Here is a 12,498-nt window from a genome sequence, read left to right on the forward strand (position 1 = left end):
AAGGACTCCGAAACCAGAATGTAGTCCAGTCTCCTGGACACCCCCTGTGAGTTGTGCCATGTGGGACCGTCCAGTCGCGGCGTTACTTCCCTCCCCCCATCTACCAACTTGAACAACCTCATCAATGTCTCCAACTTTTTGACACTTGTGTCCCCCCCACCCCCCAATTCACAATTAAAATCCCCCCCCACAATTACAACTCTATTCGTGACACAAAAAGGCAACATCTACTCAAACATTTCCCCCCTCTCGGCCACTCTCTGTGGAGCATACACTGCCAACACCCTCATTTTACACCCCCGATATTCTATATCTGCCCCTACTACCCTCCCCTGCCGCACTACTAAAACCTCTTCCACCCTCACCTCCCTACTACCAAACAATATTCCCACCCCTGAAGAGTGAACCCCTCCCACACTCCATACTGCCTCCCCCCACCCCCATTCCCTGCTAAATTTGACCACGTCCCCTCGATCTTTTAGATGTACCTCCTGCAAAAAGCAAATAGAAAGCCTCTGAGCACCCAGGAAGTCAAACACTGCCCTCCTCTTGATGTCATCCCTCAAGCCCCTTACAATAAAGGTCCCCACATTTAAAGACCCATCCATTGCTTAAAGAGGAAAAAAACAAGTAACATAGTCATCACATCAGATACAAAAGTCATAACAAATCCTTTATGGAGTCCCGTCGGGCCCCTTTTCAGATTTGTGCTTTAGCATCCCTTCAATAGGACGGTGTGTGTGTGTGTCCCCCTGCATAATTGGCGAATCAGGGCTGCCAAACATGCCTGCCGGTTTCCGCGCTTCAAAAGTCATGGTCCCACTCGCCACAAAGTCCCCCTCCACCTCTTCTTCAGCCCCCACCCCCATCTCTACAGACACTGCCTCAGCCCCAGCCCCCGTAATCTCCTGAGAGCTTGACTCCGCTCCCGCTTCCTTCTGTATTTCCTCCACCGTTGAAGGGAATGTGATTGAGTTTCTCCGCCCCCCCTCTTCCCCTGCATCATCCCCACTTTCACGTATCGGGGACACCGGCTCTGGGAACATCATCCCCAGCTCCTCACTTCCCCCTCCCTCTTCCCTTTCTTCCACTCCTCCTCCCCCTCCCTGAGAAACCCCCTCCTCCTCGCCCCCTCCCTCCACCCTCACCCTCTTCACACCGTTGCTGTTCCCGAAGGTCGCTCCCGCCTTCCTTGCTCTGGTCGCGGCTTTCCTCCGGAGAGCTCTTGTCCCCCCCGTAGCAGGTTGAGATTCCGGGGTCAACGACCACTCCTCTCCGCTCCCCGCCAAAGCAGGCTGCACACATTCCTCAACCTCCACCTCTACAAGCTCTGGCGCAGGTGCCGGTCCTGGCTCTGGTCCTCTCTCGCTCGATGTCCTTGGCTCCCGTGCCGCGTTAGCGTAGGACGGCGTCTTCCTTGGGCACGCCCCCTCCAGATGGCCCTCACTTCCACATCCGTTGCAAATTAGCCTAAACGGGCAGATTTTGGTTTCATGTCCGAGCGCCTTGCAGTATCCGCACCAGACAAATTCACAAGCGCCGTCCTTGTGCCCGTTCTTTCTGCACTTGCGGCAAAATGGTGGCTGTCTCATATAATAGAGGAAGCCTCTATCCGCCCCAATGCTGAAGAATGCTGGGGGGTGGGCCAAGCCATCCAGCCCCCCGGGGTCCGCCCGCAGAAGCACCTGCAGTTGGATTTTCCCCGTCCCAAACCCAACACTGTCCACAATCCTCCTGCATCCACCCAACACTTCACCGTAATTTGCTAGGAAATTTGCAATGTTGTCCCTTGTTACATACGGATTGTACATTTGTATGGTAATGACCCGGAAATTAGGCCTATCCAGGTTCTGTACTTCAAAGTCCGAAAAGGGCTTCTCACCTGCTTTCCTCCTCCAGGTCTCCAGCACGTCCTCAACCACCCCAGCTGTGCTGAAGGTGACGTCGAAACTCCTTTCCAGGGCGTTGTTCTGTAAACAGAACACATGTTCCACCTTGAGTTTCAGGTGGGCCAAAATGACGTGCCTTCCGAAGACCTCACGCTGCATCATGGGAGCAGCCTTGAGGAGGCTCTTAGTACAGAACTCACCAAAATACGAACCTGGCTTACCGATAACAAGCTCTCATTACACCTCGGTAAAACGGAATCTATCCTCTTTGGGTCCAACCATTCCCTGAGTAGGACAAATGTAGAGGATTTTAAGGTCTGTGTCGATGACATAGTCATATCTAGCAAAGTAGAGGTCACATACCTAGGATGTATCCTTGACAATAAACTGACAGGAGATAGCATGGCATCAAGGGCGATTAAAAGAATAAATCAAAGGACAAGATTCTTGGGCAGAATCTCCAACTTTATTAACCAAAGGGCCCTTAGGACCTTAGCTGGAGCCCTCATACTGCCCATTTTTGACTACGCGTGTACGTCCTGGTTCCCTAACACCTCAATGGCACAGAAAACCAAGCTTCAAACTTCTCAAAATAAACTAATCCGACTTCTTCTTCACCTAGGGCCCATGACCCACCTATATACGGAGCATTTTGACAGCATAGGATGGCTCAGGGTGGAAGATAGAGTCAAGCAATTAAAGAATTTAAAAAAATTGTAAATGCAACTTTACCCTCCATGCCCCCAGTACCCACTTACTTGTCTAATTACTTTAAAAAAGTGTGCAACACCCACAGCCATAAAACTAGAGGGAGCGTGAACAACGATCTGGTGCCACCTATTTATAAAACAAATATGGGCAAATTCACCTTTCAAAGCACTGCTACCCAGGTGTGGAATGCCCTCCCCTCATCCCTCAAAACAAACAAATCACTGGCTTCCTTCAAGACAGGCCTAAAAATTCACCTGTCAGCAAGTCAAAGGGAGAGGAGGTGATCGCATCAGCCGCTTTTGTGCGAAAATAATCGCCTTCCGATTAACTTTCGGCCCCAACCTGTAAATACTGTATATTTCATGTTTAGAGGAAATGTATATGTTGCCTTAAATTATTATTGTTATATCACTTACTATTACTGTGTTAACTTATTATTCATGTCATGTGTGAGTGGATAGGACCCGAATGGAAACAAGGCCGCAAGGTCTTTCTTCGGTGAAATCCTTTTTTGGACAAAAATGCATGACTGTACTTTGTGCTGTTTGCATTTATGTTGCCTAATAAAGTATTCAATCAATCAATCAATCCATCTGAATCTCAGCGTATTCCGCAGTCCAGCTTTGGGAATAGACGAACCCGCCATGGGAGCCACTGAAAAAAACAAGAAGACGTCTTCCAGAGCTCCCACAACTTAATCCAAACTCTTCTGTTGCCAATCGTTCCAAAAATCGTTTTTTCAGCATTCAGCGTTTCACTTGATCTTAGCCAAAAGGCCGAGAAGCGATAACCCTTAAACTGACTGCTGTGAAGTCCGCTTCCTAGGTGTTATGATATGCTTAGGTATTCCAGGCCACTAGGTGGCACTGTTGTCTGTGAGAATACACTGCTGGATACTTGGAGGGAGAACGCAGAATAAAGATCCATTCATTATGGACTAGTCCTGAGTGTCAGACGTCAGCTCTTTACATGGTGTCAGAATACACGAATGACATGGATGGATTAAAAGCACCAGATGCATTGAACCTGGATGGAAATATTGCTGAGAACTGGAAAAGATGGAGACAAAAGTTTGAACTTTACATGACAGCTACTGGCATTGAAACCAAGGCTCAGAAGGTACAGTCCAGCACGTTGCTACATGTAATCGGGGATGAAGCTCTCGAAATTTACAACACATTTGTGTTCGTGGCCGATGAAGATAAAACAAAGCTAAAAACACTACTGGAGAAATTTGACGCACATTTTACACCCCAGAGGAGCGTAACCTTTGAAAGACACGTGTTTAATATGCGTGTTCAGGCTCTCAATGAAAACATTGACCAATTTGTCATGGACTTGAAGAAAAAGGCAAAATCATGCGAATATGGGGATCTGTGTGACAGTCTAATAAAAGACAGAATTGTTGTGGGAATAAGAGACGACCAAGTGAAGGCTAAACTGCTGAGAACTATGGATTTGGATTTGACCAAGGCTGTGTCAATATGTCGTGCTGCAGAAGCAAGTCGCACACAAATGAATCAGCTGCAAACTGCACAGGCTGAATGCACTATCAATGAAGTAAGAAGAGAGCGCCCAGAACATTCAAAAACGTCACGCATGGAGAACAAAGTGCAAGATTGCAAATACTGTGGCAGAGACCACCAGAAGGGGAAATGTCCGGCATATGGTGAGAAATGCAGAAAATGTAGCAAAATGAACCATTTTTCCACCAAATGCATGTCCAAGACTTATTCAACAAAGAAGCCAGTACACATGGTGGAAGAGCAGTCAGATTCAGAAACTGAATTCTATGTTGACATGGTTCAAGCAGACCACGGAGAAGATTGGGAAGTGAGCTTGAAAATCAGTGGCCGTAAAATAAAATTTAAATAGATACAGGTGCCCAATGTAATGTCATGCCTGAGTCCATTCACAGAGACATTTGTGATAAACTGGAGAAGTCAAGAGCTAAATTGGTGACATATGCAGGACATTGCTTAATGCCAAAGGGCAAATGCAGACTGTTGTCTGAATACAAAGGAAAGTACCATGTCATCAAATTTCAAATTGTGGATAAAAACGTACAACCGGTGCTAGGACTAAAAAGCAGTGTGAGCCTGGGCCTCATAAAACGAGTTGGAGAGGTGAAGAAAATGCACAATCAAGACATACAGGAGAAGTATGCTGATGTGTTTGAAGGACTGGGATGCATTGAAGGAGAACAGCACATTAAAATCAGAGCGGATGCACAGCCGGTTGTCCATGCTCCACGGAAAGTCCCTGTGGCACTCAGAGACAAAGTAAAGGCAGAGCTGAAGAGGATGGAAAAACTGGATGTCATTGAAAAGGTGACGGAACCAAGGGCATGGGTGAGCAGCATGGTCACTATATGGAAACCAGAAAAGCAAAAAATCAGAATATGTATGGATCCTAAAGATTTAAATGATGCCATTGAGAGGGAACACTACCCCATGAAGACCATCGAAGAAGTCATGACTCGAATGCCAGGAGCAAAGATTTTCAGCACTCTAGACGCACAATGTGGCTACTGGCAAGTGAAATTAGACAAGGAAAGTTCAGAGCTTTGCACATTTAATACCCCCTTTGGTAGATACGCATACAAAAGGCTGCCTTTCGGAATCAACACAGCCGGTGAAATATTCCAGAGGCTCATGTCTGAGATGTTCGAGGACATGGATGGTGTGGAGGTCATTGTCGATGACATCCTCGTGTGGGGGAAAGATGAAGAACAGCATGATCAGAGGCTCAAAAGAGTGATGGACAGGGTAAGAGAGAAACACATAAGGCTGAATCCACAGAAATGCACATTCAAGGCAAAGAAAGTCAACTACATGGGACACATCCTGACAGCCGATGGATTAAACCCAGATCCAAAGAAAGTGGAAGCAGTCAGAAAAATGCAAAAACCCACAAATAAGACAGAGTTACAACAATATCTGGGTAAACCTGATAAAAATGGTGACTGAAGCTCCAGTACTGACTTTTTATGATGCATCTCGGCCTGTGAAACTTAGTGTGGATGCATCTAGCTGCGGTGTCGGAGCAGTGCTGTTCCAGGATGAGCGCCCCATAGCGTATGCATCAAAAGCATTTACAGACGCGCAAAAACGATATGCACAAATAGAAAAGGAGCTAGCTGCTATCGTATTTGGCTGTGACAAATTCTACCAATACCTTTTTGGACGGCCGTTTGAAGTGGAAACAGACCACAAGCCGTTGGAAAGTATAATGAAAAACCCTTGGCGGAGACCCCATTAAGACTCCAGAAAATGCTCCTCAGACTACAGAAATACAACATGTCAGTGAGGTACAAGAAAGGAAAAGAACTGTATGTAGCAGATGCACTGAGCAGGAACTACATGAAGGAAACGGACGAAAGTGAAAATGATGATGATGTACAGGTTTGTGCAGTCATGTGTTTACCTATAGCACCTGCCGGACAAGAGGAAATTTGTACAGAGACTGCAAAGGACCAGATCCTTGCAGTGCTGAAAAGAGTCATCCTCCAGGGCTGGCCCAACGAAAAGTCAGAAACACCAGACGAGGCCAAGCCATACTGGGACTACAGGTGCGAACTGACTGTGGAGAATGAACTGATTTTCAAGGTAAATAGAGTAGTGATTCCAGGCACTCTGAGAAAGACCATGTTACAGAAATTGCATGGCAGCCACCAAGGGATTGAAAAAACCAAAAGACTTGCAAGGGATATATATCATGTTTTGGCCAGGGATGTCAGCCCAGATAGCTGACGTGGTGTCAAAATGTCCCATATGCAACACATACCAGACAGACCGTGGCAAAAGATAGCCACAGACCTCTTTGAATTGGATGGAGAACAATACTTGATCCTGGTTGACTACTATTCCAGCTTCTTTGAAGTTAATAAACTAACTAATACAAAAAGCCAGTCAGTGATAAACATCTGCAAACAGCAATTTGCACGTCATGGCATAGCAGACGAAGTTTGTTCAGATAATGGGACTCAGTACTCATCTACAGAATTCAAGCAATTCAGTATGGACTATGGCTTTAAACACACCACCTCATCTCCTACATACCCTCAATCTAATGGGAAAGCAGAGAAGGCTGTGCAGATCGCAAAGTCACTGCTGAAAAAAGCCAAGGCGGACAAAACAGACCCCTACCTCGCCCTGCTGGACTATCGAAATACGCCTTTGGATGGCCTTCCTTCACCAGCACAGTTACTCATGGGCCGCAGAACGAAGACAAGGCTGCCCACATCAACAAAACTGCTACTGCCAGAAAAAATGGATGGGGTGTGGGACAAGCTGAAGGCAAACAAAGACAAAAATAAACACTACTATGACAGAGGATCACACACATTGCCAACCCTCAAACCAAGTGACACTGTGAGGCTGAGAGAGGGGAGGCAGTGGAGGTCGGCCAGAGTGGTGAGAGCAACCCCTGAGCCACGATCATATGTGGTTGAAGCGGATGGTCGTCGGTACAGGAGAAACAGACGGGAGCTGATAAGGACTGAAGAGGGACCGGAGGGGACAAGAAGAAATCCGACTGAAGAGGGGACAAGACGCTACCCCTACAGGGAGCCCAAGCCCAGAGAAAAGCTGGACTTATAAACAGTGCTTCCGAAGTAACACGCATGCACACACACACACACACACACACACACGCGCATGCACGCACACGCGCACACACACACACACACACACACACACACACACACCAAAAGTAATCCTTTCACATGGACATGTTCACTCACTGTGTCACACAGAACTTTATTCTTTTTCAGTTTCTTATGATTACTTGAACCGCCATTTCAGTTAAAGTCTAATTCTTCTTCCTTTTGAAAAGTGTTCAGCATGCCCCGTTATGCTATAATTGTTCAGTTCACTCTATAAGAAAAAGAGAGATGTTATGATATGCTATAAGGTATTATAGGCCACTAGGTGGCACTGTTGTCTGTGAGAATACACTGCTGAATACTTGGAGGGAGAACGCAGAATAAAGATCATTCATTGTTGACTAGTCCTGAGTGTCAGACGTCAGCTCATTACACCAGGGTTTTGTGTTGAACAGTGTCAGTATTAATCAATTAAAGAATACATTTCAACTTTGGTGTTGTATGAGTTGAGAATGAGAACTATACTGATACATTTGTCAGCATCAAAGTCAGCATGGAGGATGGGACATTTGTGGCATTATGCCACTTCCTGTCAGACCTTTTTCCCTTCCATCAGAAACTTCAGCCTGCTGCTCCAGAAAAATGATGTAATCCTACCTCAGGTAAAGAAGAGAGAAAAAAGGGGGCTTTACTTTTATCTTCCTCTTAAACATGTCTTATATTAAGAATACAACTGTCTGTCTGTCTGTCTTCCTAGGCTGTTAGTGGCATCGAAACTCTACTAGCTACTATAGAAGGTATGGCAGCTAGACCCAAACCTGATGGTAGGCTATCTGAGTTCCTGGCAGCCATGAGGAAGCAGCACTGTCGCCAACAGGAAGGAGGAGAACCTGTGAGGTTCAAGTATCAGGTACACATTACATTATATACATTAAGGGCCTGATTCATTAAAAAGAAATACGCCACCGTTACACTGTGGCGGAAACAGATATCGTATTTATCCGTCCGATCAAGCTACGTTGAGATGACGTGTTATTCAGAGAGCGGTGTGTACCACAGGTGCACTGGCGTCTGGCGTATCGCAGGTGTATGTCATACTGAATGCAGCGGGTGCAAAGTGATTGGAAAAGCACCCGACAACCTCTTTTGCATTGATCCACGCCCAATTTCATACCATAAAAGGTCTCAAACATGACTCAGCAGTTTGTGAGATCAGCTGGCACCATGGCGGCGAGAATTAAGAAACGCAACTACAGCGCTGTAGAAATAGAGGTACTTTTGGACGGCGTAGAACGCCACAAAAATATTATTTTTACCAGCGTCAGCAGTGGCTTTAGCAATGTGACCAAGGCTGATTGTTGGAAGGAGATCACACAAGAAGTGAACTCCGTCAGTGCTGTGGCGAGGTATGAAATATGAATATAGGCCTAGCCCCTTCTATTAATTTGATACAAGCATATGGACCACAAACAAGCCCTTTATAGGGCTTTTATGTATATACTTTCTGCACCATTGTATTATCGTAGGCCTACTATAGGCTTATTTGCAAACCGAAAATGTTTATTATTCAATAAAGGACATTGACGGAGGTTAAAAAGAAATGGAGTGACTTGAAACTAGATGTGAAGAGGAGGCTGACCAGGCAGCGCCAGTCCATGGGTGCTACTGGGGGGGGGTCCGGGCGACGCACCACCACCGTCGCCCATGGACGAAAGGATCAAAGCCATAATTGGTACCAGTCTACTTTTTTATATCCATATACAGTTACATTTGTGCATGATTGTTTATTTTCTATAGGTCTACCATTAAACAATACACAATTATCTTATAGGAGAGGTGGCGTTGTACGGTATCCCAGCCGCGGGCGGCATGGATACCGATGCCTTGGATGTTGACCTCCAGCTGAATGAAAGTGATGGTAATTAAACTATATGCTTGCATTTAATCAACACATTATAGACTTGAACTGTCCTGCATGCTTATTCTTTGATATTGACACTCTATTCAAGCAGCATTGCACCATAAAAATGTAGATTAATATACGATGTTATTAAACAAGGAAAAGGGCACAATAAATAATTGTAAATAATATTTATTTGGGAAAAAGGCACAACAAATGACGATCTTATTTTTTTCTTATAGATTCATATAGCTCCACCACCTCAGCTCGCACACGGGCCTCGACCCCCGCTCCCGCTCGGGCTCAGCGCTCCACCAACACCACCACCCAGGCCTCGCCTGCAGGGCCACCCGCTCCCGCTCGGGCTCAGCGCTGCTCACCACCACCGGCTGCTGACGACGAGGTGCCCTCTACCTCAGCTTCTGCTCCTGGTTCTGCAACAACCAGAGTTCGGCGAGCCTCGGAGGCTGCCCCCGTGGCTGACCGGGACGCCCGGGTGGAAGTAATTTCAGCCGAGGTCTTGCAGAACCAGGAGCATTTGCTGAGGGTGGTGTAGAGGGTCGCGTCGTGGAGGAGGGTGTGAGGGCGGTGCAGAGGGGTGTGGGGATTCTGGACAGGATTGCCACAGCCCTCGAGTCCATAGCCACTGCCAGGAGAAATGAATAATTGAATAAATTAAACTATAATCAAATGTTGAATTTGCTTCATGTGTCTACTTCTTCAAGGTTATTATAGTTAAACTAACGAAGTAACAAACTGAAGGGGGAAACTAATTACAACGAAAACAAAACGGATACGAAACTGTATATTGTGTAACTATTTCCATGTTATCAAGAAACAAACTGGCTATATCAAATCCGTTAAACTATTTAAAACTAACTGAATTAGAGACGAAAAAACGTAAACTAAAATGATAAATTAAATTAAACTATATTCATCCTTACTTCAAAAACGAGCGATCAGTTGTTGGCGCAGGGCCAGTCCTGGCATGTTTGCCTCTGCGCCAATGGGTGGGTCCACTGGCATGTCTGCAGGTGGGGGCAGTGCAGGTGCTCCCTCTGGAAGGGGCACACCATTCACTTCTGCAATGTTGTGCAGCACGCAGCAGGCCATCGTGATTTTGCAAACCTATATAGATGGGAACAAATTATTAGACTGAACAAAACCTGTTCTGTTATAGCATGCCTTAATCTGTTTTCAGCTCATGATGGTTTACTGTGTGTGTGTGTGTGTGTGTGTGTGTGTGTTTGCGTGTGTTTTATTTATTTAAATACCTTATCGGGCTTGTAGAGGAGCGTCCCTCCTGCCGTGTCCAGGCATAGCCAACGGCCTTTCAGCCTCCCGATGGCGCGCTCCACAACTGACCGCGTTCTGACATGGCTGTCGTTGTATGCCCTCTCTTGTGGGGTAATGGGCGAGAAAAGTGGCGTCATCAGCCATGTTGCCACGGCATATCCTTTATCACCTGCATAGAGAATGAGATAGATATGGTTAGCCATATAGGCCTACAATCCAGTCAATTTAATTTCCATGAGCCAAGTGAGGGGGAATGGCACTAAATATATATACAATTGGAAAAACACTCACCAATGAGCCATGCATCTCCAGCAGCCCCCTGTGCGAGACGCATGCCGACACTGCTATTTTGCAGGATGAAGGAGTCGTGGCTGCCGCCCCCCCAACGGGCAACTGCATTTAAAAAAAACATGTTGGCGTCACAAATTAACTGTACATTAATCGAGTGGTACCCTTTCCTATTTAAAAACGGGAATGGGTCCTTGGGCGCCCTGATGCGCACATGGGTGCAATCTATCGCCCCGATTATGTTTGGGAATCCTGTAGAATGGAAGTCCAGTTTTATTGTTCGCTGTTGTTCAGCTGTGAAGGGGAATGAAATGTAGCGGGGAACCATACGGAGGATGCCGTCCAGCACTTTGGGGAGCGTGCGGCTGAGGGATGGCTGGGATATGCCGGACCGATCGGCCACCAAACGCTGGAAGGATCCGGTGGCCAGGAATCCCAATGTGCAGAACACCTGCACGCGTGCAGGGATGGGATGTGACCTATAATAATAATAATAATAATAATTAATAATGGTAACAGGCTTCATTTATTTTATATGCATTGTAAACAAATAACTGCTGCAGGCATGGTCTAAATCTGGGCAAAAATAATCCAATTGAAACCATTTTTCTAAACATTTTAATTCGAACCTGTTCGTTTGTCTGGTCAGCTCTGGCTCCAGGGCATCACAGAGCTCGACCAAGCAGTGCCTTGGTAGACGGAACCGGCACCGTAGCCACTCGTCGTCCTCTTCAAAGAAATTGGCCCGGTCCCGGAATACCCTCTCTCTCCTCATGGCACGGTTCGCCAAATAATCAAGCAGCAATAAATCAGCCATTCTTCGTTTCTTCGTAATCTAGCTTCTTCTCTTCACACCGGTTTGACGCTGCTCCCCGGGGTTCTTATATAGTGCCATTGATCACTTAGAACAAGCTGGTCCTGATTAGCGCACATTTTTTATTTATTTATTTATTTTGAGAGAGGCTTCTGAGAGTGAGCATGCTAGAAATATCCTAATAAATAATTAAAAAGTTGTTAAGCTTGCATGCAGGGGCAGTTTCTGTAGTACTCTAGGCTAACTTGCCTATAGATGCATGCGGGAACAGAGCGGCATTCCGACGCATCGCCATTCCGATCATTGACTTCTATTGATCGGAATGGCGGGGTTTCTCCCCTTTGGTTAAGATCCCGCCACTCCGACGATTAAACACATCGCTATTCCGAACCCTATTGATCAGAATGGCGGGGTTTCTCCACTTTGGGAAAGACCCCGCCACTCCGACCCCCCCCCCCCCCCCCCCCGCCTCCAATACGTACGACAATCCAGCCCCCCCACCACCCCACTCCGTGCATGTGCGTGGGGAGGCGGCCTTTTTCCCGTACGTATACGGTCGAGATGTCTGTCTGTCTGATGGACAGACTCTATCTCTATTATTATTATTATTATTATTATTATACTGATGACAGAGTATGATTGCTGGACAGCGAGTCTTCTTCAATGATCGATAAGATATATAGCCTGCAAGCTGCGTAACCTCAAAGCAGTGGGAATATTAAAACGCAATAATATAATGCTTGCTTGTCACATATATTGTATTATAAACATTGTCATCATCATCATCATCATTGTTGTCATCATCTTATTATTATTTGTATTATTAGTTGTTGTTGTTGTTATATAGGCCTAGGCTATGATTCTTGTTATTGTTGTTATTTTCAATCTTCCTTGTGAATAGGCTACTAATCCAATATTTTCATGTTATCTTACTTGTGAGTAGTATCTAATGTGCAGCCTTAAGCCTATCTTCCACACCCAAAAGTTTGCTTAG

The 12,498-nt window shown here is 46.0% G+C and overlaps 1 long non-coding RNA gene across 1 annotated transcript; it reads left to right on the forward strand.

Annotated features, from left to right (window-relative positions):
* The first annotated feature begins 8,475 nt into the window (after window positions 1-8,475).
* LOC308331423 lies at window positions 8,476-9,124 on the forward strand. Its single transcript, XR_013965600.1, has 3 exons — window positions 8,476-8,612; window positions 8,783-8,938; window positions 9,038-9,124. It is a non-coding gene; the product is annotated as an uncharacterized lncRNA (long non-coding RNA).
* Window positions 9,125-12,498: the final 3,374 nt, after the last annotated feature.

Source organism: Protomyctophum bolini (genome assembly GCF_963924005.1).
Source record: "Protomyctophum bolini genome assembly, chromosome: 17".
NCBI lineage: Eukaryota > Metazoa > Chordata > Actinopteri > Myctophiformes > Myctophidae > Protomyctophum > Protomyctophum bolini.